At 40.8% G+C, this 26,080-nt stretch overlaps 1 protein-coding gene across 1 annotated transcript in view; it reads right to left on the minus strand.

Moving 5' to 3' along the window:
* The window catches only part of LOC120526253 (potassium voltage-gated channel subfamily A member 10-like), a 104,008-nt gene extending 79,907 nt beyond the window's left edge, over positions 1–24,101 (minus strand). The window contains exon 1 of the mRNA XM_039749333.1: positions 24,035–24,101. The gene's annotated coding sequence lies outside the window, so the exon portion shown is untranslated. The remainder of the gene's footprint in view (positions 1–24,034) is intronic.
* Between the last annotated feature and the right edge of the window lie 1,979 nt (positions 24,102–26,080).

The following is a 26,080-nucleotide window of genomic DNA, read 5'->3' on the forward strand; positions in this document are numbered from 1 at the left end:
TTTTTATTTATGTATATATACAAGGTGGAGCAGGGAAACGGGAAATTTTCAATTGATGTTCAAGGCATGAATAAACACATTACAAAATACATTTAATGATAAAATGTATTGTATAGGATATGAAATTAATGATAGATACCTGTTGTGGAAATTCTGCATTGCTAGACGTAACATGCCAAGAGGACTTCCTCTTCAATCCTCCTTTTTAGTGCAGCAATGGTTGCAGGATGTGTGCGGCACACTTGGCTTTTAAGATGTCCCCACAGAAAAACAAATCACAAACAGTGAGATCTGGGGATCTCTGAGGCCATGGAATGTCACCATTGTGTGAAATGACGTGCCTTCCAAACAATCGTCGAATAGCTGCCATCGATTGTCGGGCAGTATACGAAGTGGCTCCACCTGGGGAGTTCTATTTTTAAGGCTGAACCCATTTCTTAAAAAATTACGCACCCATTTTGTAATCACAAGAGCAGACGGAACACGATCATGACGTCCTAACTGGTAATGACGCCGAAATTCGCAGCAGTCACCATTCTTATAAAAGGCTTTCACAGCGAACACTCACTGCACACCAATCCACTGCTCCATTACAACTAATGGCCAAGGGTTCTAAACAAAGCTCCAGGGTCGCCAACACCTAGTTCCAAAATTTCCCATTTCCCTGCACCACCCTGTGTATTTACTCTCTATATATAAAATCCTAAGCCTAAAAGTGCAACAATTTTATGTGACATTTTTATGTCACACTTTAAATTGGGCTTATTTTAAAAACTACATATGTACTTTGTATTTTTAGTATCATTCTTTTCAGAATTTATTGAACTTTAATGTGATGTTGTTAGATTTTCAAATTCTTATTCCATTTTTAAATTATAAACTAAAATATCAAGAAAGTTGTGGTTTTTAATATTAAGAAAGTCATGGTTTTTATTTATGATCAAGTAAACTTTTTTCACAGGAACAAAATATTAAAAATAAGTATTCACTAATGTTTGTATTTAGGTGATTTAGTTAGCTGAACGTCGAGTTATGATGACCTATTGCATACCACTTTAGTTTTCACGTGATTTCTCCTGTTATATAAATGAGTCATTTTTTAAAAAAAGTTTTTTTTTATCTATGTCAGTTAAAACGAATGGATCATTTATTTAGTCTCTTATAAATACTCATCGAGCATAGTGGACCTCAGTTTAATGGGAATACTCCAATCAGTAAGAGAATAAATATTTTATTCTCATTTCATGATTTTTAATATAATAATTAGTTTTTTTTTACATATTTATAGAATTTTTTGATTTTGATTGCAATAAATAATAACTTTTCTTTTGTACATTTACAGATTTTACTAATATTTTTGCCGCAACTGGGGGTTGGGCGCCGAAAGCGCCAGGGTGGCTCTCCTCCCTAGTATATATATATATATATATATATATATATATATATATATATATATATATATATATATATATATATTTGTCGGAGATGGCTGGGATGGCACCCTGGCCGGGACGCCCAGGAGGACCGGTGGAGGGCTTGCACCTTCCCCAGACCATTTGGAGTGACCGCCCTTGTACCTTTGGGGGCCACGGGTACAGAGCTTTGACGCTCAACCCCGTAGGGGCCCGTGGTCACCGCCAGGGGGCGCCGTTATGCCTTTGGAACCCTGGACCTCAGCACTTCTGCCACACCCGGAAGTGCTGGGGGGAAGATGAGCAGGGACACCCGGAGTGCTTCCGGGGATGCAGCCGGCACTTCCGCCACACTGGGACATGTTGGTGGGAGATTGCTGGAACACAACTGGAGCACATCCAGGTGCTTATAAAAGGGGCCGCCTCCCTTCGTGTGAAGCCTTGAGTCGGGTGGAAGAAGGACGACGTCTGGGAGGAGGCAAAGAGGCAGCCTGAGAGAAAGGAAGGCATTGGATTGTGAGGCCTGGACTTTGGGGACTTGGGGACTTTGAGCACTGTAAATATGATTAATGAACGTGTTGTGGGTGACATGAACGTGTCCGCCTGTCTGTGCCAGGCCGGCTACCACTACATATACACTCACCTAAAGGATTATTAGGAACACCATACTAAATACAGTGTTTGACCCCCTTTCGCCTTCAGAACTGCCCTAATTCTACGTGGCATTGATTCAACAAGATGCTGAAAGCATTCCTTAGAAATGTTGGCCCATATTGATAGGATAGCATCTTGCAGTTGATGGAGATTTATGGGATGCACATCCAGGGCACGAAGCTGCCGTTCCACCACATCCCAAAGATGCTCTATTGGGTTGAGATCTGGTGACTGTGGGGGCCATTTTAGTACAGTGAACTCATTGTCATGTTCAAGAAACCAATTTGAAATGATTCGAGCTTGATGACATGGTGCATTATCCTGCTGGAAGTAGCCATCAGAGGATGGGTACATGGTGGTCATGAAGGGATGGACATGGTCAGAAACAATGCTCAGGTAGCCCGTGGCATTTAAACGATGCCCAATTGGCACTAAGGGGCCTAAAGTGTGCCATGAAAACATCCCCCACACCATTACACCACCACCACCAGCCTGCACAGTGGTAACAAGGCATGATGGATCCATGTTCTCATTCTGTTTACGCCAAATTCTGACTCTACCATTTGAATGTCTCAACAGAAATCGAGACTCATCAGACCAGGCAACATTTTTCCAGTCTTCAACTGTCCAATTTTGGTGAGCTTGTGCAAATTGTAGCCTCTTTTTCCTATTTGTAGTGGAGATGAGTGGTACCCGGTGGGGTCTTCTGCTGTTGTAGCCCATCCGCCTGAAGGTTGTGCGTGTTGTGGCTTCACAAAGGCTTTGCTGCATACCTCGGTTGTCAAAGTTGCTCTTCTATCAGCTTGAATCAGTCGGCCCATTCTCCTCTGACCTCTAGCATCAACAAGGTATTTTCGCCCACAGGACTGCCGCATACTGGATGTTTTTCCCTTTTCACACCATTCTTTGTAAACCCTAGAAATGGTTGTGCGTGAAAATCCCAGTAACTGAGCAGATTGTGAAATACTCAGACCGGCCCGTCTGGCACCAACAACCATGCCACGCTCAAAATTGCTTAAATCACCTTTCTTTCCCATTCTGACATTCAGTTTGGAGTTCAGGAGATTGTCTTGACCAGGACCACACCCCTAAATGCATTGAAGCAACTGCCATGTGATTGGTTGATTAGATAATTGCATTAATAAGAAATTGAACAGGTGTTCCTAATAATCCTTTAGGTGAGTATATATATATATATATATATATATATATATATATATATATACACAGAGAGAGAGACAGAGACAGAGACATTGACATTGACATTCATGTACATGTGTGGATCACTCTCTGGGCTCATCTAAGGTATGTACTGCCACCCCAGTTAAGGCAGCTACCGCTGCCTTTGTCCTCCTCTGCTTCCTCTACAGTACTGAGAAGACACCCATTGAGGGCAATTAACTCTGGTCCCCCAGCTATAAATTCTGCAGCCACTGGCAGGAGGTGTTCCATTCTGAAAAGAGTGCACCTCAGGATGGAGCTCCTAACTGTTGATCGAAATTCTGAGAATTGCAAACCCTGGCGACTTAGTTCCAGTTCCATTTTGCACCAGTAGCAGCCATTTTACTTTACTCTGTTTAGTTGGATTAAATGGTGATGACTGGGTTGGTACCTCAGATTTTCTGTGTGGACATTTAAGTCCTCTGCTCAATCACTATACAGTAAATATGCATAGTTTACTTTTTTAATATTGCAAATGTTTAATTTCTCAATAGTCCTGCCTCTTTATATTTTGTTGAATAACTAATTATAGCTGTTTCAAAAACAGGCAGAAGAGAAAGCATCCAGGTTTGAAATTTCACAAGCAATACTTAAACCTCGTTTTTCAGGTAAATTGAACTGGTAACTGGTAAGGGAAGCCTTTTATGAGTTCAATTAGCTGTGCTTCAAAGGAGTTTAATTAAGAAAAGTAAGAGGGGGAGAACGGCTTGGACAGGCTTAGGATTAACTACATGATTTTGTATTCTGCCAGTATGTTGCTGCTTTGAGAAGGAATACATAATATATATAGATCTACTAACACCATAGAAGGCCACACTGACAGATATTAAATATTTTCCTTTTTTAAAATGAACACCATCTCAAGACTCTTAACAGATACATGAAAGTACAATTGCTTCCAAATCTCTGCAGCTGGCCCTCTGGCAATTTGAGAGACTCAATCAGGTTCACAAAGTAAGTTAGTGAGGTGGACTGCACTACTGTGATAGCCTTACTCTTTACAGTCTAAAACATTAGTTTATTAAAATAAAGAAAAAGAAATGTATTACATTTTTGACAAAACCAACACTGTTATCCACGTGCAAATCATCATTAAGTTCATAATACCAATTAACGATCGGTGCTAAGCGCTTTGTAAAGTTAAAAAACTGAAGAAAAAAAAAGGAGAGATGTTTTCTATAACTTTTCAGAATGTAACAAGAAGAACAGGATGGTGCATTTGAGTGAGTAAAAGTAATTAGTAATTTATATATTTCTAAACCACTCAAAAAAATTAAAGGAACACTTTGAAAGCACATCAGATCTCAATAGGAAAAATAAATCCTGCTGGATAAAGAATGGCAAATAAGTTGATGGAAATGAAAATTATTAACCTACAGAGGGCTGAATTCAAAGACATCCCAAAAATCAAAGTGGAAAAAATGATGCGGCAGGCTGGCGAGTCCATTTTGCCGAAATTTCATTGCAGCAACTCCAAATCGTACTCAGTAGTTTGTATGGTCCTCACGTGCTTGTATGCATGCCTGACAATGTCGGGGGGCATTAATGCTCCTAATGAGATGACGGATAGTGTCCTGGGAGATATCCTCCCAGATCTGGACCAGGGCATCATTGAGCTCCTGGACAGCCTGATGTGCCACCTGGTGGTGTCGGATTGACTGAAAAATGATGTCCCACCCAGAGGTGTTCTATTGGATTAAGGTAAGGCGAGTGAGCGTGGGGGCCAGTCAATGGTATCATGAGGCCAGGCATTTTCATGCACCAGGAGAAACCCAGGACCCACTGCACCAGCACAGGGTCTAACAATGGGCCCAAGGATTTCATCCCAATACCTAATGGCAGTCAAGGTACAGTTATCTAGCCTGTAGAGGTCTGTGCGTCACCCCATGGATATGCCTCCCCAGATATACTGTACCATCAATGACACACCACCAAACTGGTCATGCTGAATGATGTTACAGGCAGCATTATGTTCTTCACAGCTTCTCCGGACCCTTTCAAGTCTGTCACATGTGCTCAGGATGAACCTGCTCTCATCTGTGAAAAGCACAGGGTGCCAGTGGTGGACCTGCCAGTTTTGGTATTTTATGGCAAAATGCCAGTCGAGCTCCACGGTCGGGTAGAGAACGTCGGGCCCTCAGGACTTTTGATTGTTTGGTCAGAGACATTCACACCAGTGGCCTGCCTGCTGGAGGTCATTTTGTATGCTCTGGCAGTGCTCATCCTGTTCCTCCTAGTCCAAAGGAGCAGATAACGGTCAGTCCAGTTCTACTAGAGTAACTGCCTATCTCCTGGAATCTCCTCCATGCCCTTGAGACTGTGCTGGGACACCTAGCAAACCTTCTGGCAGTGGCAGATGTGCCATCCTGGAGAAGTTGGACTACCTGTGCCAGTTCTGTAGGGTCTAGGTATCGCCTCATGCTACCAGTAGTGACACTGACTGTAGCCAAAAGAAAAACCAGTGAAAAACAGATGAGGAGGGAAAAATGTCAGTGACCTTCCTCCACCTGTTAAACAATTCCTGTTTTCGGGGTCATCTCATTGTTGCCCCTCTAGTGCACCTCTTGTTCATTTCATTAACACCAAAGCAGCTGAATCTAATTAACAAGCCCCTCTGCTACTTAACTGGTCAGATCATTAACCTAGAAGTTTCATTGACTTGATGCTATACTCGGATTAAAAAGTGCTCCTTTAATTGCTTTAATTTATATATTTATATAGTGGCAGGAGGCTGGGGGTCAGACCCAGCCGGGATGCCTTGAAGGACCGGGAGGTGGTCTATACATACCCCAGGCCACCCACTTGTGTGGTGATCAGGTGTCACCTGTTGTATGGCAATCTGGGATCCTGGGTTGGTTTGTCATGTGGTAGGTGTGGCAATGCGCTGTATCAGTGCGTGCTCCTAACCTCACTCTTGTCTCAAAGCCCACTCAAAGCACTTATAATGAAAGGATCGGGGAGAGAGCATATTCAGGGCATTACCTCCCCCGGGAATGTTAGAGGGCAGCCCCTCTGGCTTGCAGCGGGGCCACGGGTTTGGAGCACGGAAACTCAATCCTGTGGCGCCTGGACAACTGCTGAGCCTTTGGTTGATGAAGGTCATGAAGCACCAGGAGCACTTTCGGGTGACCTATAAAAGGGGCCATCTCACTCCATTCAGAGAGCCAGAGTTGGGTGGAAGAGTACGCAGCTTACCAGGACAAGAGGATGTGACTAGAAAGAGAAGTAAAATGAAAGAAGAGAATTGTGCTTTTGTGTAGTGCCTTGAACTGTGCTGTACAGGTGGGAAACGGGAACGAGAAAAAAGGAAAAAAATAAAAGCATATGTTGGGTTTGGGCAGCGGGAGTGCCCTCTGGTGGCCACAACCCCATGAACTGGTCATAATATTAGTCCATTTACTGTAGCATCTCTCATTATGCACACCATCACAAGGTGTGCTAAATAAAACACATTTTAAAGTATCAAGTTACCATTGTGCCAGACTGTCCGTTAAGGAGTCCGGTTGAAGAAATCAACATCTTACTAAACCCAAGCAGCTGCTGTGGATCTGCATTTCAGGATGATGATGGCTAACGCCTTCTTTAACAGTTCTCCACCCATCCAAGCGTCCAATAATTATCAAAGCTGTTTAATCAGTTCTAGAGAGCTCTTTAACTTTGTACATTACCAGAGACAGCCTGGAATGGGCTGCCGCTGCCTGTGGTTGTGAAGGTTAAAGACACATGGCACAGCATGCAAGGAGAAATCCCCCGTCACACTGGATTAATTTATTACCGTTTAGAGGAAGATTTTATTACATTTTTGGAAGCCTATTTATAAGTGACCAGCTGGCTTACAAAAGGCCATCTGTTGTTTTCATCTTACCTGCCTGCTTCTCATTTTCTATTATTTTTTTATAATTTTTAACAATAATAAATGTTTTTTGTGTCATGGTAGTACAGTTGTTACCACTGCTGATTTGGGGAGAGTCATGCATCAGGCAGGGTTCTTCCCCTGGCTGGGGTTCAAAATCCTGTTTTTATGTCTCTTTTGATCATTTTTTTATTCTATTAGTTATGTTAAATATGTGCATAGTTTTAAATTTTTGTTATTTTTCTGTTCTGTGTGTTTTCTGAGTGATCGTGCAAGAGGTGGGGTAACCTGACAATCACAAATCCAGAGGTTCTTTCACAGTTCCTGGGGGTTCATTGTGAATATGCTCTGGGGTTGAGTTCTTATGCTCTTTTCTGTGGGTTTTTGTAAATTCCTGGATTTTTTGACCCACTTACTCTGTTGTTGATCTTGCTGTAGATTTATGTTTTGGGACCTTGGATTCATCTTGTATTGCTTTTGCTGTCAACTCCTTCTTTGCTCAGTGTGCTATACGAAGATTCACATATTTACAGAGCCTTGCATGAAATTAACCTTTTTTATTTTATAAAGTTTCAATGCTTGCTCTTATTACTAGCTGGGGTTTGACAGTGACATCCCCTTTTGTGGGCATTATTGGATGCGTTTGAGATAATGTGCTTTGAAACTTCAGCTCACGGCACAGAGAAAGGAAAGGAAAATAAGTGGGGTTCCTTCCAAATTATTTGATTAATTACTGGCATTGCCAAAGGCCAAACTGATAATTAATTAACTGATTAACAATCAATCAATTGTTCTCCTAACATCATTATACATTTTCCTACATTTTTGTACATCTTGCTACCATCAGCTTACCTGATGAAGTGCTGATGATGGATGCTTTGAAATTTCATTCTACTCAGGGTTACTGACAGAAAAAGACTACAATATGATCCTTAGGAGATCCTTAAAAAATGAATTTTGCTGTGTCCCACAGCCTTGACCAAGCATAAAACCCAGGGTACCTGCTCTAGTATCCCACCCCATTAGGACTGGGCCAGACAGTAATGCACTTTTAACAGGATTGCTTAAGAAAGACATAAATAGGAGGCAGCATATTTAAAATGCACAAACAAGAGTTCATCTCAAAAAGTGAGCATCTGAGCACTTAAAACCACTTTTTGGTGCACTTCAATAAATATATTTTTTATATGTGAATATCCCCTTGGGATTAATAAAGTATCTATCTATCTATCTATCTATCTATCTATCTATCTATCTATCTATCTATCTATCTATCTATCTATCTATCTATCTATCTATCTATCTATCTATCTATTTCAAAATGCCTGTCTGTGTGTTATTAATTCCAAGCCTTTCTGTTTCCCTTTCTCCGAATCCTGCTGTGGTGTTGCATTCTACTGCACCATTGAAAATCCATCCATCCATTTTCCAACCCGCTGAATCTGAACACAGGGTCTCTGGGATCTGCTGGAGCCAATCCCAGCCAACACAGGGCGCAAGGCAGGAACCAATCCCAGGCAGGGCGTCAACCCACCGCAGAAGACGTACACACACCCGCACACCAAGCGCACACTAGGGCCAATTTAGAATCGCCAATCCACCTAACCTGCACGTCTTTGAAGTGTGGGAGGACCCGGAGGAAACCCATGCAGACACAGGGAGAACAATCAAACTCCACCCAGGAAGGACCTCTGAAGCAAACCCAGGTCTTCTTACTGCGAGGCAGCAGTGCTACCCACTGTGCCAGCATTGAAAATGTTTACTGTAATTCTGTAAGGTAAGGTAAATCAAGATTAGAAGTGGAATTACAATCTATTGAACTTCTCGGTGGGGCCCCAAGAGGTTCCTTAGCTACCTGGAATGGCTAAAATATGTAAGGAAGGCACAGGATGCTAAGTAAAGAAATTTTCGTTCACCATACGATGAGGGAGTAGCAGCTCTACAATACTAAGGAAATCTTGTGTTAATGAGCTATCAGACAGGTGGTAAACAGTTTCTATATTTTAAGTTTCATGTAAATGCCCCCCAGACTTGAAGATATGAATTAGACTACAGCCAGTAATCGACTTACGACCATGTTCATTTCAAACCGACTGATCGTAAGGTGATCTGGATGTAAGACAGACTATATATGTATTCAAATATGACTGTATGTCCACTTAAAATTCCTACTGCTCCCATGTGGCCCCAGCATTATAATGCTATTGGACAGCTTTGGAGGGTGCAGGGGCTACTGGGAAAAAGATTGAGCAAGAGGACCTTTAAAAAGAAACCTTAAAGACAACAGGGGTCACAAACATCCATGTGTTATTGAATACACCACATACACACAATTGGATTACAATTTAGCCACCTTGGATTACAGTTTTCTGCCTGGATATATGTGATGTCCTATGCCTGCCTGATTATATATGTCTTCTTCTGAGGGAGCACTCCCAATCATCTTAAAACTCACACTGCATCAGGAACCTGGTAGGACAAAACTTTGCATCACTTTCAGAAGGCTGTTCAAAGGGTCGTCGTTGATAATAAAATAAACATAGTTGAAACCGCTGCCGGGTATAAAATGAGACTGAGATGAAAGAGTCATGGCATATGGCAATGCCGACTAAAAACAGTAGGAAGAAGAGAGCTGACATGGCGAAAACTGTTGTATGCCCAGCTTAGCAACAACCACACTGCCAGCCATGAGACATACATAGAAGCGCATAGATTGTATGTTAATGATTGGCTGTATCTGGAGAAAACAAAGCTTCCCAAATTTCCCAAGCTGTGACCAGAACCAGCATTTTCAATAAGGTTATCTGAGCCAAGGCACATTTTTGCCCCCTTTATATAACTATACTAAACATGAGGCAATATGCTTAATTCAGTTCCAATTCATACTGTGACACAGGCTTCACAATACACAAATCTCAAAATATAGTGCATCCTCAGAACAAGGAAAACACTAATAAATATTATTTTTGGAAAATATGTGAAAAAAATGTAAAAGATTTTGGATGTAAAACATACAAAACAGGCATTCTAAGCAACAAAAATGTATACGTTCTTTACCACTTTCCCAAAAACCTATTTTTACTGAGTTTTTTGATTGCAAAATTGAAAATAAATTTAAACCTGTATGTTTTGCCCAACTTGTACATTTCTTTAAATGTCTTGGCAGTTTGTGACTATCCTGCAAGCTACATCTTGTCTGATCTTTTTAACTAAGGATTAGGGAGGTCTACAAACCAATGCCAAGAGTTGGTGTGGGTTGGCATTCAGTCTTCTTGTTAGTTCTCCAGGTTTCTACTGCCTAGAGGAGGACTGGGCAGATTTTTGGACCTGTAGATCTTCAGCTTGTCGCTGTTATTTTTCATTAAAGGAGTTCAAATTTCTCATTTATGTATATTTTGTTATTTTTATGTTAACATGGTTGATTATTTAGTTTCTTTATGGCTAGTGTCACAGACAGCTTGGGTCCTTGTCCGGCTGGGATGCCTCTTCACTGTATGGACTGGGGGAGCAAGCCTAGTCAGAACAGTACCTCCCCCAGGACGCTAGATGGCAGCCCCCCTGGATGGCAGTGGTGCCTCAGATTCCTTCAGGGCTCCATGGGAGATGGAGTCCTTAGCAACAATGTTGGGATCTGGGGATGCCACCAGGGGGTGCTGCAGTGGTTCTTGAGCCTGTGTGGGCGGTTCTTCTGCCACACCTGCAAGTGCATCCGGAAATAGGTAATCAAACACTTGGAGCACTTCTGGGTGGGCTATTAAAGGAGCCAGCAGTTACGGGAAGTCGGGAGGAGGGAGACAAAGCTTGCTGGAGAGGAGTGGAGGAAATAGAGAGAAGAGAGGAAAGAATTGTGTGGGTTTGTGCTTTATTTGAGACTGTGTTGTGCCTGTGGGAAATGGGGAAGGCATTGCCCACAGGTGAAGATAAAGTAATAAAACATTTATTTGTTTTATCAGTGTGCCTCCCGTGTCTGTCTGTGTTGGGTCAGGCGTTGATATAGCTCCTTTGTCAAATTATGTATATTTTATTTTTATGCCATGTGTTTTATGGGTGGACCCCCAAAAAGTGGGGCCACCTGTCTATCATCATTTGGGGACTATCCTCAGCCTTTTAAAGGTTAAGTAAAACCCACAGTCCCTTGCGGTTCATTGAATGCGCTGCTCTTCATGAGTTCTCCTATGTTTATTCTTTGCATCTGTGAGTTTTTTTGAATTGTAATTAGGTGCCCCAAAGTTCATTACAGATGCTGGTCCACAGAGCTGGTGACTTCTAAACATTCTAGATGTGTTAAAAGAATTTCATACTGAACAAAATGGATTGTACATTTATTTGCTTAGCAGACACTGTCAGTGACTTACATCAGCTTGAATGCAGCATTTCTGGAATGATCAGAACTTCATGATTTTACAAAAAATAGTCACTTGGGTTAATGTAGAATACCTGCGAGGGGTTGGGTGGCCTTCTGGCATATATGAAGAAAACTTGTTTATAGCGGACATTTTAAATGTATAAGATGGCAGACTTCAGGTGATAGAGCTTAAGCTTGAATTCTTGTCAAGCTGAACAGGAGTACAGTTTATGCTGGGAAAGCTGGAGAGATATTCTAGAGTGTTATGTTAGTAAACTTTGAGTCCCCAAGAAAATAACTGAACTGGATGTGGGAAGAGTTTTTTTTAATTTGCTTATTAATGATAATGATGTCCTGTAACATGTTCTGTTTTCTTTCAATGTGTTTGTTAACTGTAAAATGTCAGGAGAAAGGAGCCATGTTGTTTGGGCAAGAACAGAAGTGGAAGAGTGGCTGTCTATTATATAGCTAACACTTTCTGTATCTTTGATTTCGAACACATCTATATATATAAAATTCTTTTCGCGTTTGAAACGGAAATTACGTATGACCATGCAAAACAGAAATTACCTATGACCACAGAACATATTATAATACAGGAACTAATCACTTTGTTTGTGGACGCCATTTTATATCGTCTTTACGAATTGTTATTATTTGTTTGAGAGTTATTTTACTGATATTGAAAAGAAGTAAACACAAACACACCGATCTATCCCATAGAAGTGCGCTCCGCGTCGCCCTCCACTCTGGACTCCAGTGCTGAGCCATCCGCCACCAGGCACGTTCTGACAGAGATTTATTTATTCGTCCACATGACCATCGCGGAAACTGCCACAGTATAACTTTTTTTTAATTGGCAGTACTTGATAGAAGAAGAGACGAGGCAAACAGCTTTGCATCTTTCTACTTTTTAACTGCGCCGAGCTGTAAACAATGTGAAGACGACACTGCCTTCAGCAGCGAGGGGTCGTGAGAACAAAGTGGACGCTGGGAGACGCAGAATGTTGCTCCACCGGGTCAAGAGCTTTGCAGTTTCAGGCGGCGTACTCTCTTCTCACACTGTTTGTGACACTTCGAGTCCGCCTCGGCTCCTGGGAGAGTGGAAATCTTTCTGAATGAGTGTGATCAGCGCCATCGAAGCAAAACGCTCTTTGTAAATTGCGCTGCACGTCTACTTACTGTCCCTTAAGGTGAGTTCAGGTCACTAAAACCCCACAACATTCAAGGTTGCTTTTGTGATGAATTCTTTTAAGATGATGGAGGGCTTACATCTAAGAAGATGTACCGACCTCTTCATCTTAAGTTTTGGACTTGGGAATTGTTTGGACCAGCGTCCACATTTCTCAGAACAATTTTTCTCTTAAATCACACACACGTAGTGCAAGGTTGTCAGGCAGATATTTTGAGGATCATATAGAAAATCCAATTTCTGTACCACAACGGTCGTGTAGCGCATTTCACAAGGGATGTCCTACCAAGAGATGATCCAAATACATTTAAGCTGCTGTTAGTGCTACTTACCTGTTGTGTTATAGCGCCTTTAAAATATACTTTACTCGAAAGCACTCCAGTACTGCTCAATGTATCTTTACTTCTTACATGTTAATGTTTTACTGTTTAATAATTTATATGCTACATTTTATTTCTTTCCGTTGCTCTCAGTGAGTGAAGCCACTGGGTAATCAGCTAGTGCTATATAACTAATGAAATGAGCAATCTTTATGTTCAAAAGCATCTTATTGTTGCTAATGGGAGTGCATGAAGATTAAGCCTTTATACTTGATATGTTCTGCTGGTTGGGAGGGCCCAATGGCAAAAATAGCATCAAATGAAGCAACTTGGTCTTTCCCATGCATGGAATTTTTGTTAACTGTGCAACGATATGAACGCAGAACCACATATCCAAAATGGGAACTTTGAGAAGATACTGGTTGCAGAAGGAAGGCGAATTAGGCACCTGTAAGATTCTGCTGTCCAAGAAAGTGATGACATATCCATGGAATAAAATTGCAGATAGCAGTGTACAAAATTTAGCAGTGTGTAAGAAAACATGAGAAACACGGACACTTCACTTTCTCTTTTTTTCTTCTTAAAAACAGTAATAACAGTCACAACTTTTCTTCCATCAGCAGTCTCATCGAACATAGGAATAATTTGCTGAATAATCATGCAAAAAATTCATTTTTTCTGCTGTGAAGTTCTTAGGCATGTGACACTGACTAAACACTGCCACCTACTGACTACGAGAATATACCACACACTAATCAAATGGGTCACCACAAGTATAAATGTGTTTTGGTCGCTGACAGCATATGTGCTTTGCACACAACCTTAATGTGGTAAATATCAATAGGGCACTAATCCACCCAGATTGTATGAAGCTATTACCTTGTACGTTCTATTATTGGTTTTGATGAAAATAAATATACGTTAAATCAAAAAGTAAAGGCAATCTGAAAATTCTGTAGTAATTGCAATATTGAACTGAATAGGAGCTGATGCTTATGGATAGTTTGAGAATGCATAGCACAGCACTCTACTGTTAGACTAGTTGAAGCCAAGGTCAAATGAACATGGGCGTCCTGCTATGGGATCACACCATTGTTGAACAACGCAGTGTTGTGATGGTGTGGGTTAGCCCCATGCTCCCGCTCTTTTTTGAGAGCCTCTTGAACCCACCACTGTCAATACCGTAGCTGAGATGAGCCGGGCAAATGAGGACACCCACATACAGCAAAGGGTCAGTTTAAAAAGGTGCTCAGTGCTTTTATTACAATGGTCCAAAAGCAAACAGTGTTCAAAAGTGCAGTGCTCCAAAATTCTTCCATAAATAAATACACAGTCGAATAAAAATGTGTTCAGCGGAAGATAAAACCAGTTCAATAAGTTATCCTTTAAAATAAAAATTAAAAACACAGGCAGGTATCTATCCTTTGAAATCAGTTCCCTGGTACATCCCTTTAAAACGGATGTCTCCTCAGCTTACCCCCAAAATGGGACCTTGCAGCCAAGGACACGCCTAACCGACAGTTCAGCTAATCTTCTCCATTTGGTTTGGCTCCCAGCAGGACACCATCCGAACCACCTTGCTCCTAGGCATGGGTCTCTGCAGCTCTCTGTGGTCCCTGTAGGGCACCACACCAAGCCTCCAACTACCGATACCAGGATCACCTCTGCACAGTCTATGACTCCCCTGAAGACCACCTCACCAATCCTTCCGTTACCCTTGCGACTCCTGATGCCTTTCTCCAGGACTTATACGGCAAGTCATTCCATCGAACAGCATGTCATTCCATCTCCCTGAGCCACTCAGCTGGAGTAACCTTCTTCAGCCCCTGAGTGTCGGCTGCACATTCCTCTCTGCCTTCTCTCCTTTCCTCTTGCTTTCTTGCTCACTCACTCACTCACACACTGGCTATCTCCCATTCCTGTCTTTATCTCTTCTTTCTTTAACCTCTGTCTACTTTTTTCTCTTTCTGTTCTTTCATCTGAATTCTTCCACACCGACTCCCATTATATGCCTCTGTAGGTGGCATCAACTGAGAACTGAGGAAAGCCAATCAAGCAATCTAGCCAGACCACACCCTCACGTGCAGACATGCTCTGTCTAAATCACCCCACTGCAGCCAAACGAGCACGCCAACCCAGGGAGATCAAGATGGCTATTCAACTATATACTTTATTTAAAAACTGACCTCTACAGCTTAGCTGACAACCCACTATTCCACAACCCTAGTGAGATTTCTTTGGCCAGAGAGAGTGAAACCTGTTGAAATTCACCAAAGGATTTTTGTTTAGTGCGGAAGTGTAACCAACCTGACTCAATGAAAAGTTTATGAATGGATAAAAAGGTGTAAAGTGGGCAGAACAAGTGTAACCAATGAACCTCCATCCGGTCAACCGTCAACATTGCACGCACAAGCCTGCATCAACATGGCAAACGCTTTCATTCAGGGAAGACTGATGGATTACATTGTCTGCTGTTGTTGCAGTTATGGATCTGCAAATGCCATACTACATGATGACTTGGGGTACCTAAAAGTGATGGTTGCCCAAACAGCTTACTGATCTGCACAAGCGGAAATCCTTCAGTGAATTTCAACAGGTTTCATTGCTCTGCTCAAAGAAATCTGACTATAGCATGTTGTTCAACAAGGTTGCAATACAGCGGTGTTCATTTGGCCTTGACTTCAACTAGGCTAACAACAGAGTGCTGCGGCTGTGAGTGTTCAAACTACCCACAAGCCATCATGAATGTGTTGTGTTGTGTCAGCCTCTCTCCAAGGCCTTCTTAACAGCATTATAGGTCCCCAGGCAAAACAGTGCACTGGGGCCCCTACCTACACAACCACTCAACAAGACACAACATACATAGATTACCATTGGGCCCGTATGCTCGTAAGGGGCCCCGGGCAACTGCCCAGCATGCCCATGCGTTACGATGGTCCTGCTTCTATCTGTTACTGTAACTACGTCATTTTCAAATTGCTTTTACTGTTTCATTTACCCTCCTAGTCTTTTAGTGAAAGCTTAAAGCCAATCTCTCTTAGTGCTACTAGTGGGCTGGGAGGTTCACTCCTTGTCTAACTGTGGTATCTTAAGGACACAAGAGGATGCTTTTATGGGTCCTTCTTTAGGTGATAAACTGTGTTGAACTAAAGGTTTGCCTGTCATGAAGGTCCTGAGGGTGAAACACGTGGGGTACAGCACAGACAGCGAGATTAATTAGAGGTTACAAGTAACTGCTGGTTTTGACATTTCTACCAATCTACCTTTTAGAAAAGAACCTAAGAGGTTAGTTGGTACCTTTTATGTACAGATACATGCCACAGGTATTTAGGTAACACAATAAAACATCTTGAAACCCCCAGAGGTGTATTTTCACCTTTATTCACCTTCCCTGATTTTTGTTTTCCTTTACTCCACTGTCATTTCTCTATTTTAAAAATTATAAGCCAATACTACATTGTGTTACTTCTACTTCTTCATTCGGCTGCTCCCATTAGGGGTTGCTTATCTTCTTCCATATCGTCCTGTCCTCTGCATCTTGCTCTGTTATACCCATCACCTGCATGTCCTCTCTCACCACATCCATAAACCTTCTCTTAGGCCTTCCTCTTTCCTGGCAGCTCTATCTTTAACATCCTTTACCCAATATACCCAGCATCTCTCTCCTTTGCACTTTGTCTAAACCAACGCAGTCACATCTCTCTGACTTTGTCTCCCATCCTTCCAACCTGAGCTGACCCTCTAATGTCCTCGTTTCTAATCCTATCCATCCTCATCACACCCAATGCAAATCTTAGCATCTTTAACTCTGCCTCCTCCAGCTCTGTCTCCTGCTTTCTGGTCAGTGCCACCGTCTCCAACCCATATAACATAGCTGGTCTCACTACCATCCTGTAGACCTTCCCTTTCACTCTTACTGATATATGTCTCTCACAAATCACTCTTCTGCACCCATTCCATCCTGACTGCACTCTCTTTTTCACCTCTCTTCCACAATCCCTGTTACTCTGAATTGATGATCCCAAGTATTTAAACTCATCCACCTTCACCAACTCTACTCCCTGCATCCTCACCATTCCTCTGACTGCCCTCTTATTCACACACATGTATTCTGTCTTGTTCCTACTGACCTTTATTCCTCAGCATATCTCCACCTCTCCAGGGTCTCCTCAATCTGCTCCCTACTTTCACTACAGATCACAATGTCATCAGCAAACATCATAGTCCATGGGGACTCCCATGTAATCTTGTCTGTCAACCTGTCCATCACCATTGCAAATAAGAAAGGGTTTAGAGCCGATCCCTGATGTAATCCCACCTCCACCTTGAATGCATCCGTCACTCCTACTGCAGACCTCACAACAACAACAGCAACAACAACATGTATTTATATAGCACATTTTCATACAAAAAATGTAGCTCAAAGTGCTTTACATAATGAAGAATAGAAAAATAAAAGACATAGTAAGAAATTAAAATAAGTCAACATTAATTAACATCGAATAAGAGTAAGGTCCGATGGCCAGGGTGGACAGAAAATAACACAAAAAAACTCCAGACGGCTGGAGGAAAAAATAAAATCTGTAGGGATTCCAGATGATGAGACCGCCCAGTCCCCTCTGGGCATTCTAGCTAACATAAATGAAACAGTCCTCTTTGTATTTAGGGTTCTCTTGGAAGGACTTGATCACCACAGTCACAATTCCCTCGTACATATCCTGTACAACTCTTACATACTTATTACATCAGAGGAGACTGTGTGCAGAGGGTACAGACCTATAAATACCTGGGAGTACAGCAGGATGACAAATTGGACTTGACTGCCAATACTGATGCTCTATGTAAGAAAAGTCAGAGCCAACTATACTTCCTTAGAAGGTTGGCGTCCTTCAACATCTGCAATAAGATGCTGCAGATGTTCTACCAGACGGTTGTGGTGAGCACCCTCTTCTATGCAGTGGTGTGCTGGGGAGGCAGCATAAAGAAGAAGGACGCCTCACGCCTGGACAAACTTGTTAGAAAGGCAGGCTCTATTGTACGAATAAAGCTGGACTGTTTAACATCTGTGGCAGAGCGACGGGCACTAAGCAAACTCCTGTCAATCATGAAGAATCCACTGCATCCACTGAACAGGATCATCTCCAGGCAGAGGAGTAGCTTCAGAGACAGACTTTTGTCACCGTCCTGCTCCACTGACAGACTGAGGAGATCGTTCCTCCCCCACACTATGCGACTTTTCAATTCCACCCGGGGGAGTAAATGCTAACATTATTCAAAGTTAGGGTTAGGGTTAGGGTTAGTTAAATCAAAGTTATTGTCTGTTTTTACATGCATTTTTATTACTCTTTAATATATATATTTTTTTTATCAGTATACTGCTGCTGGATTATGTGACTTTCCCCTTGGGATTAATAAAGTATCTATCTATCTATCTATCTATCTATCTATCTATCTATCTATCTATCTATCTATCTATCTATCTATCTATCTATCTATCTATCTATCTACTTCTCTGCCACTCCCGACTTCCTCATACAATACCACAGCTCCTCTCTAGGCACCCTGTGATATGCTTTCTTCAGGTCCACAAAGACACAATGCAACACCTTCTGGGCTTCTCTATACTTCTCCATCAGCACCCTCAGAGCAAGTAGTGTTACTATTCGTTAGATAATGGCTTTAACAAATATAAATGATAGTTTTTTTAATGTTTACTTTCTTTTTTTTTCTCCTCCTGCAATTTCACTAGCATATTTCTTAGTATCTGTATGTATATTTGTATTTCATGGCAATCTGTAATGTCATTTTGTAAAGCATCAGTTAAGATCTTTGACAATTTACTCACATTAGAGAACGAGACTGGAAATGTTTCGCTAGATTGTCCTTCTACAGTATGACTGAATGCAACATTTTTCATTTGAGCCCCTTCAGGTGCTTTTCACAAAGACATTATAAAAGCATCAGCACAAGGTAAATCGAAAATTGTACATTAATTTAAGCATGGCAGTCAGAAGAACTAGCAGGAAATCCTGAGAAGAACCCAAATATGGCACAGTCAGACCACTGGTATATTAATGTAATTTTCTAAACTGGCTAAACCAGACCAGAAGCCTGGGGGCTGCTGGAGCCAAACCCAGCGCAAGGCAGGAATAAACCCTGGACAGGACACCAATGCATCACAGGGCAAACACACACATACACACACACACTAGGGACAATTTAGTGTTGCCAATTCAGGAACTTTAATGAATGACTAAATGAAGAAAGAAGGAAAGTAAAACATGAGCAGCTAAAGCCAAGAGTAAGTTCAGCTCCACAAAGCCACCTTACAATAATGACAGATTTTGGGAGGAAAAGACAAATGTTGCCTAATAAACAAGAAAAGTAAAACTTGGGACATTTTTACATGCAAAGTGGAGTCATTGCAGAAACAGCGATAGAAAATTAGAAAAATGTTGGTAAGATCAGGCCATCCAGCCCAAACAAAGTTTGCCAATTGCATCCAGCTAATTGCTCTAAAATAACATCAACTTGAGCTTTGAAGGCCCCTAAAGTCCTAATGTCTATCACACTACTTGGTAGCGTACTCCATATGTCTATGGTTCTCTGTTTGTGTGAAACATGCTCTTAACAAGTTAACAACTGTGTCCCCATGTTATGATGAACTCATTTTAAAGTCACAGTCTCGATCCACTGGATTAATTCTCTTTCATAATTTTAAACACTGCAATCCTGTCTCCTCTTAATCTCCATTTGCTTAAAGTGAAAAGATTCAACATCATGCAAGCAAATTACATTTAATGCATACTGTTCTAGAAATTGCATTAGCCCAGATGTAATTAAATATGCAGTAGATCAGTGGTTCTCAAACTGTGGGGCAGGCACCCCTGGGGGGGCATGAAGTAACAGAAAGGGGGGCGCGAAGATGTGAAAAAAAGAAAACAAGAATCGCAAATATGAAAAATACATCTAGTGAAACCAAAACAAATGAACTTAAACTACATTCTGACACTAGAAAAATAAATATAGAGATAGATAAATGTCAATAAAAGTTAAGTAGGCACAATAAAATATGCATCTATGATATATCATTAATTAGAAAAGAACAAATTGGTATTAGTGGGGTCCTTTCAAATAAACGTTAGGGGGGAGCGATTAAAACTGTTATTAAAGCTCGAGTTGCAAATACGTAAAGGTTGAGAAATGCTACAGTAGATGAAAGATGAAGTTAAAAATAAATGGAAATAACATGTAAGTAAAATGGTGATAATATTAAACAGAGCTACTGCAATCTATAAGAATTGGAGTATTTAGAAATTACAAGTCATTCAAAGCTTAACATCAAGCTAAGTGAATAAGAAACATTTGGACTCTGTAGCTTGTTGAACACATTTATAACCATAAATTGTAAATAATAATAATCATAGCATTCTCAGAAGAAGAAGAAGACATTCTGATTCACTGCTACAATGGAGGTAAAAAGAAGAAGAAATTCTGGTTCAATGCTACAAGGGAGGTAAGAAGATGAATCTGAAGAAGATGAAGAAATTCTGATTCAGTGCTACAAGGGGGTTAAGAAAAAGAAGAAGAAAAAAATAAGATATTAATGAGTGTAAAAGTCACACGAAAGTCATGAGTGTAAGAAATCATTCAAAGATTCATAAGAAAAGACAATATATAGACAGTAAAGGATCACCATAAACAGATACCCTCTATGGCCAAAGGTTTGTGGACACCTGATCATCACACATGAGCTCGTTGGATTTCCCATTCCAAAACCATGCTCCGTTAACACGAAGTTGGCCGTCTGTCTGTGGTAATTTGTGCCCATTCAGTCAGAATAGCATTTGTGAGGTCAGTACTGATGTTGGCAGAGAAGATCTGGCTCACAATTAACATTCCAGTTCATACCAAAGGTGTTCAGTAGGGTCGAGGTCATGGCTTTGTGAGTCCACTTGAGTTCCTCCATGTCTTTATGGACTTGGTTTTGTGTACAGTTTCACAAGCATGCTGGAACAGAAAATGGCCTGCAGCAAAGTCTTTCCACTAAGTTGGAAGCAAACAATTGTCTTCAATATACTCATGTGCTGTTCCTTTATTTGAACAAATCCAAACTCTGAACAGTCCCAGAATATTATGTCTCCTCCATCAAACTTTACAATAGAGTGCAGAAGGTAGCGCTCTCCTGGCATCCTCCAAACTCAGATACATCCATCAAACTTCCAGATACTGAAGTGTGCTTCATCACTCCAGAGAACACATGTCTACTGCTCCAGAGCCCAAAGTTGGTGTGCTTTACGCCTCTCCAGCCAATGCTTGGCATTGCACCTAGTGATCTTAGGCTTGTGTGCAACTGCTCATCCATGCAAACCCATTTGTTGATGCTCCCAACACACGGTTCTTGTGCTAATGTTACTTCCAGACACAGTTTGGAACTCAGCTGTGAGTGATGTGCCTCAGGACAGATGATTTTTACACACTATGCACTTCAACACACAGTGCTCCGACTCTTTGAGTTTGCATGGTCTTCCACTTCGTGGCTGAGCTATTGCTGCTCCTCGATGCTTTCATTTCACAATAAGAGCACTTACAGTTGTCCAGGGAAGATCGGGCAGAGCAGACATTTAAGGCACTTACTTTGGGCAAAGGTGGCAACCTATGACAGTGACACGTTTCAAGTCACTGAGCTCTTCAGTACGCCCCAATCTACTGCCAATCCTTGTCAGTGGAAAATGCATGGCAGTGTGTTTAAGTTTTTGCAATGAAACGCCTGAACGCAATCATTTGTAGGGGTGTCCAAATACCTTTGGCCATTTAGTGTTGCTAGACAGATAGATATAAGGATGATCTTAAAAGTAATTACTTCACACATTTTATAAAATTACTTTGTATTGACATTATCAGCGTTCATTATTCAAATATGAATGCAAAAGAAGGCACCTACCATACCTTTTACCAAATTTATCAAGCCCCTCATCTATTCATTTTCCAAGCAATTTCATCTGTTACTATTTTAAGATTATTAGCAATTAAATGATAGATGCTGTTGCTCTTGGCATAATATAATGTAATGATTAATGTAATGAACATCACAGCCTAAATTGCTGGTTCTGTTCCCACTGTTGCCTAGCTGTGTGACAATGAGCACGTCACTTAAGTGTCTGTGCTGTAACTGTACAACAACCTTTTGTAATCAGTTGTAACTTATCTTATTGTTACAATTAACTTCAAATACATTTCAGCCAAATATACAATAATACCCTTGGGCATTAAGAGGGCTTTAATGGTATACCATACAGAAATAATTCATTGAGTGCACATGTGTCCATGACTGTCATTTAATAAGAGTACACTATATAATTTATTATTTTAAAAATTATATCAATAAAACAGGTATTGACTACTTCAAAGGTTTATTATTATTTTAAAAGAACACATTTTGGTCGGTTAATGAGTTTCCTTGTAGGTGGTGTGGAACACAGACCTCCCCCAAACCCTTTCATATGCCATGGAGGTAATTGCAGCAGCATTGGGTGCAAAGCAGCCAACCTGTCATGAACAATGCCCAAGTCCTCATAGGCTTGCTTGTGCACACTCATACTCACACTCACACTCACGTTGGGGTCAATTAGCCTAACACACAAAAGTCTTTGGAGATGTGTAAGAAGACAGAGAAATGTTTTGGGAAAAATAAATAAATAAATATTGTGTAAGTACTGAGAAATGTGACAATAAATTAAATTAAAATTTCCCCTTGGGGACAAATATAGTGTCCTGAAAATCTATCTATCTATCTATCTATCTATCTATCTATCTATCTATCTATCTATCTATCTATCTATCTATCTATCTATCTATCTATCTATCTATCAGATAGTGATGCACCATCTGTTGGAATGATACATTCCTATAGATGGTGCACTGCAAATGTTAACACTGAGGTCAAGGTTGATTGGTTATAGTACAGCCCATCTTAGAAGGATAGCACAGCAAGTAATTAAATAAACACATAAAGAAACAAGGAACAAAAATATACATTTCATAACACATGCAATTATTTATACTCACAGTTCATTTTATTATTACACAATATTCTTTCTTTCTTTCTTTCTTTCTTTCTTTCTTTCTTTCTTTCTGTGTGTGTGTGTGTGTGAGCATTTATTTATTTCATTTTGTCCGAAATATTTCTCCATATAAGAAGAACATGCATTTCTCAAACGCGTTTAATCCAATCCAGGATCGTGGGTCGCCGTGTCCAATCTTAGCATCAGCACCGGGCTCAAAACACTAAACAAAAAAAAAAATCACGGAGACGAGAAAACGTATACGAAGTCCAATATTTTCTATCAGTAATCGCAGTCGATCCCGAAATCACTAACCCCTGCGCCACCAATTTCTTTCGATGACTCTGGTATCAATTGATAGCACACGTGTGGTGAAACAAGAAACTGGTAGATTATGGGATACTAATTAAAGATCACGCGATTTTGATCAATTCTCAGATTTGTTATGAGAGGTCGCTGGTAATACTGCATATGCGCCTGTTTTAAAGACAATGTCAAATAACCGTTATTTATGATTCCTATATGTTCCGAGCCAGTAACAACAAAACATACTGATATTCGAAGCAGATGCCTACGCATGAATCAGCCCGATAAGAATATTTTAAAAACTGTCCTGTCCATTTTGCATTGGAAGGAAATCTAAAAATGAATCTGCCGCAACTTATTTTCTCAACAGGCTTCGTTGTAAAACGTCTTTGATTATACAATAATCTAATTTAGAAATATTTCAGTAATTAAAGTGTCCTCGTTTTAGCAGCAGTTACAGAAACATTTACAAAACGTCTAAGGTTTATCGGTTATTCAGTTGCCCGCTAACTTAGAAACCTAAAAGAAATCTGTAAGCGCAATTTAACCTGACAAGATCTTCATCTCCCTGTGATTGACACTTTGTCTGTACACCCTTATATGATTTCAATTTTATTATCATTAATATAGAACAACGGGTCATGACAATAGAGGTTCTTTCTGCTACCTTTTTTTTTCTCTCTACCTGGCCCGCAGCTCCGCTGAAAGTTTCGCCATGCGCAGCTGAAAAGTTTCTCCTCACAGCGCGATCTCCATCCTCTGCTCCCTAAACAAGGTCCCCACTCAGAACGACAGATATGTTTATAAAATGGGCAGTAACGGGACTGTTACGTCTGAAATCCTCCTTTCTGATTTCATGCCAGCGGTATGAACGGCTTTCCAAACTTTCCCTTCGATTGTACCCGCATTGCTTTTATTGAAATTGGCATCGTTGTGCCAACTCCTGCTGAAATAAATTTGCTGAGTCCATTTAGGACACACAATTTGTATTTGTATAATTAGAGCACGTAGGTCGTGGCAAAAGCCATTAGTAAAATCGTTTAATCCGGTACAACAAGGAAGAGCATTTACAGGTCAGAAGCTTAAAAAAAATAAAAATTTAAATAAATAAAATGTTTTTTTCGTTATAGCCTTATTTGCTCTGGGTAAATTAGCAGAAGGAACATGGCAAGTCGCTGCAAGGGTGGCATGGTGGTGCTGCTACTACAAGGACACCAGAGTTTCCTCTCTGTGTGGAGTTTCCATGTTCACTCTACAAAAGCAACATTTATTTCTATAGCACATGATGTAGCTCAAAGTGCTTTACAGGATGAAGAAAGAGAAAAAAGACAAAATATTTAAGAAATAAAATTAGGCAATAATAATTAACATAAAATAAAAGTAGGGTGTGTGTGTATGTGGCCCTGGACTGCTATGTACTAGTCACCTACCCAGGGATTGTTCCTACCTTACACCCAATAATTCCTAGGATAGGCACCAGCTGCCATAAAACCATGTCCTGAATAAGGAGGATAAGAAGATGGATGATGGTGCTGCAGGGCATACTGCTAAGAAAATCAATAAAAGCAGAAGTGTGCTTATGTATTCACAGACAGCAATTAATCTACACAAGACTGAAAAGTGGCTGCAGTATTGTCTTAGGCTGAAACAGGGAAACTTTATTAGTCAAAATAAATTTTACATTACTGCTCCATCATTTTTCTGAACATGTATTATCTAGTACAGTGGTTTCCAAACTCTATCCTGGGTACCCCCTGTGGCTGCAGGTTTTTGTTCCAACCAGATTCACAATCTGTGATAAGAATCGATAACAACTGATCTCATTTAATTAGCTGGTCTTTTTATTCTTCTCTTATTCTGCATTCAGAAAAAACACAATAGCATGGTTTTTATATTTATGACATTTAGAAATATTTCTATATTTTTCTAAAGCTATAAATACTTAACTCTCTTTTCTTGTTTTCCTATTATTTTCCCCTATTCCTGAGTAGTTTGCTCCCTTCATTTAACCCTAATAGTGACAATTAACATCCAGCACGGCAGACACTCGGGACGATGAAAACAGCAACAACTTCAGTGTCAGACCTGCTAGTTAGTAAATAATCAATTAAATAACCAGAACACCTGGAAAAGCAGAATGAAAATCAGATTAAAAATACTGTTAATGACTTAAAAAAAAGGATATATTCCCTTTATAACTGCTTATTACATTTGTGATAGATGGCCAGCCAGTCATCCTAGCCAATAACCCCCACGCCACCAGGTGGAGCCCTCCCTGCAGCATGGAGGTGCCCCGAATGCCAGCAGGGAATTATGGACATTAGAGTTTTCCTTTACAGCCCTGCTGGATACCATGGGGGCCACTAGAAGGCGCTGCAGGGAGGAGCAGTGACTATTTTCCCTACGCCCTGGAAGTACATATGGACAAGGGGAATGACGTGCTTCTGGGGTAAAGAAAAGGGAAAGGAAATGTTCTTAGTCACGTGGACAGAGACAGCAAAACACTTCCGGGACAAGGACTATAAAAGACTGAGAGAGACACCAGAGCGTTGAGCTGAGCTGGGTGGTAGGAGGGCAACGCGTCTGGGAGTGGTGGATTGTTCATTGTATTTGTGATTAGTGAGTATTGATTTGTTTAAGAGTATTGGGGAGGAGAGGGTGCTTTGTGTACTTTATTGTCCTAATAAATCAAGTATTTGGACTTTTACCTGGT

The sequence above is a fragment of the Polypterus senegalus genome, chromosome 3, assembly GCF_016835505.1.
Source record: "Polypterus senegalus isolate Bchr_013 chromosome 3, ASM1683550v1, whole genome shotgun sequence".
NCBI lineage: Eukaryota > Metazoa > Chordata > Cladistia > Polypteriformes > Polypteridae > Polypterus > Polypterus senegalus.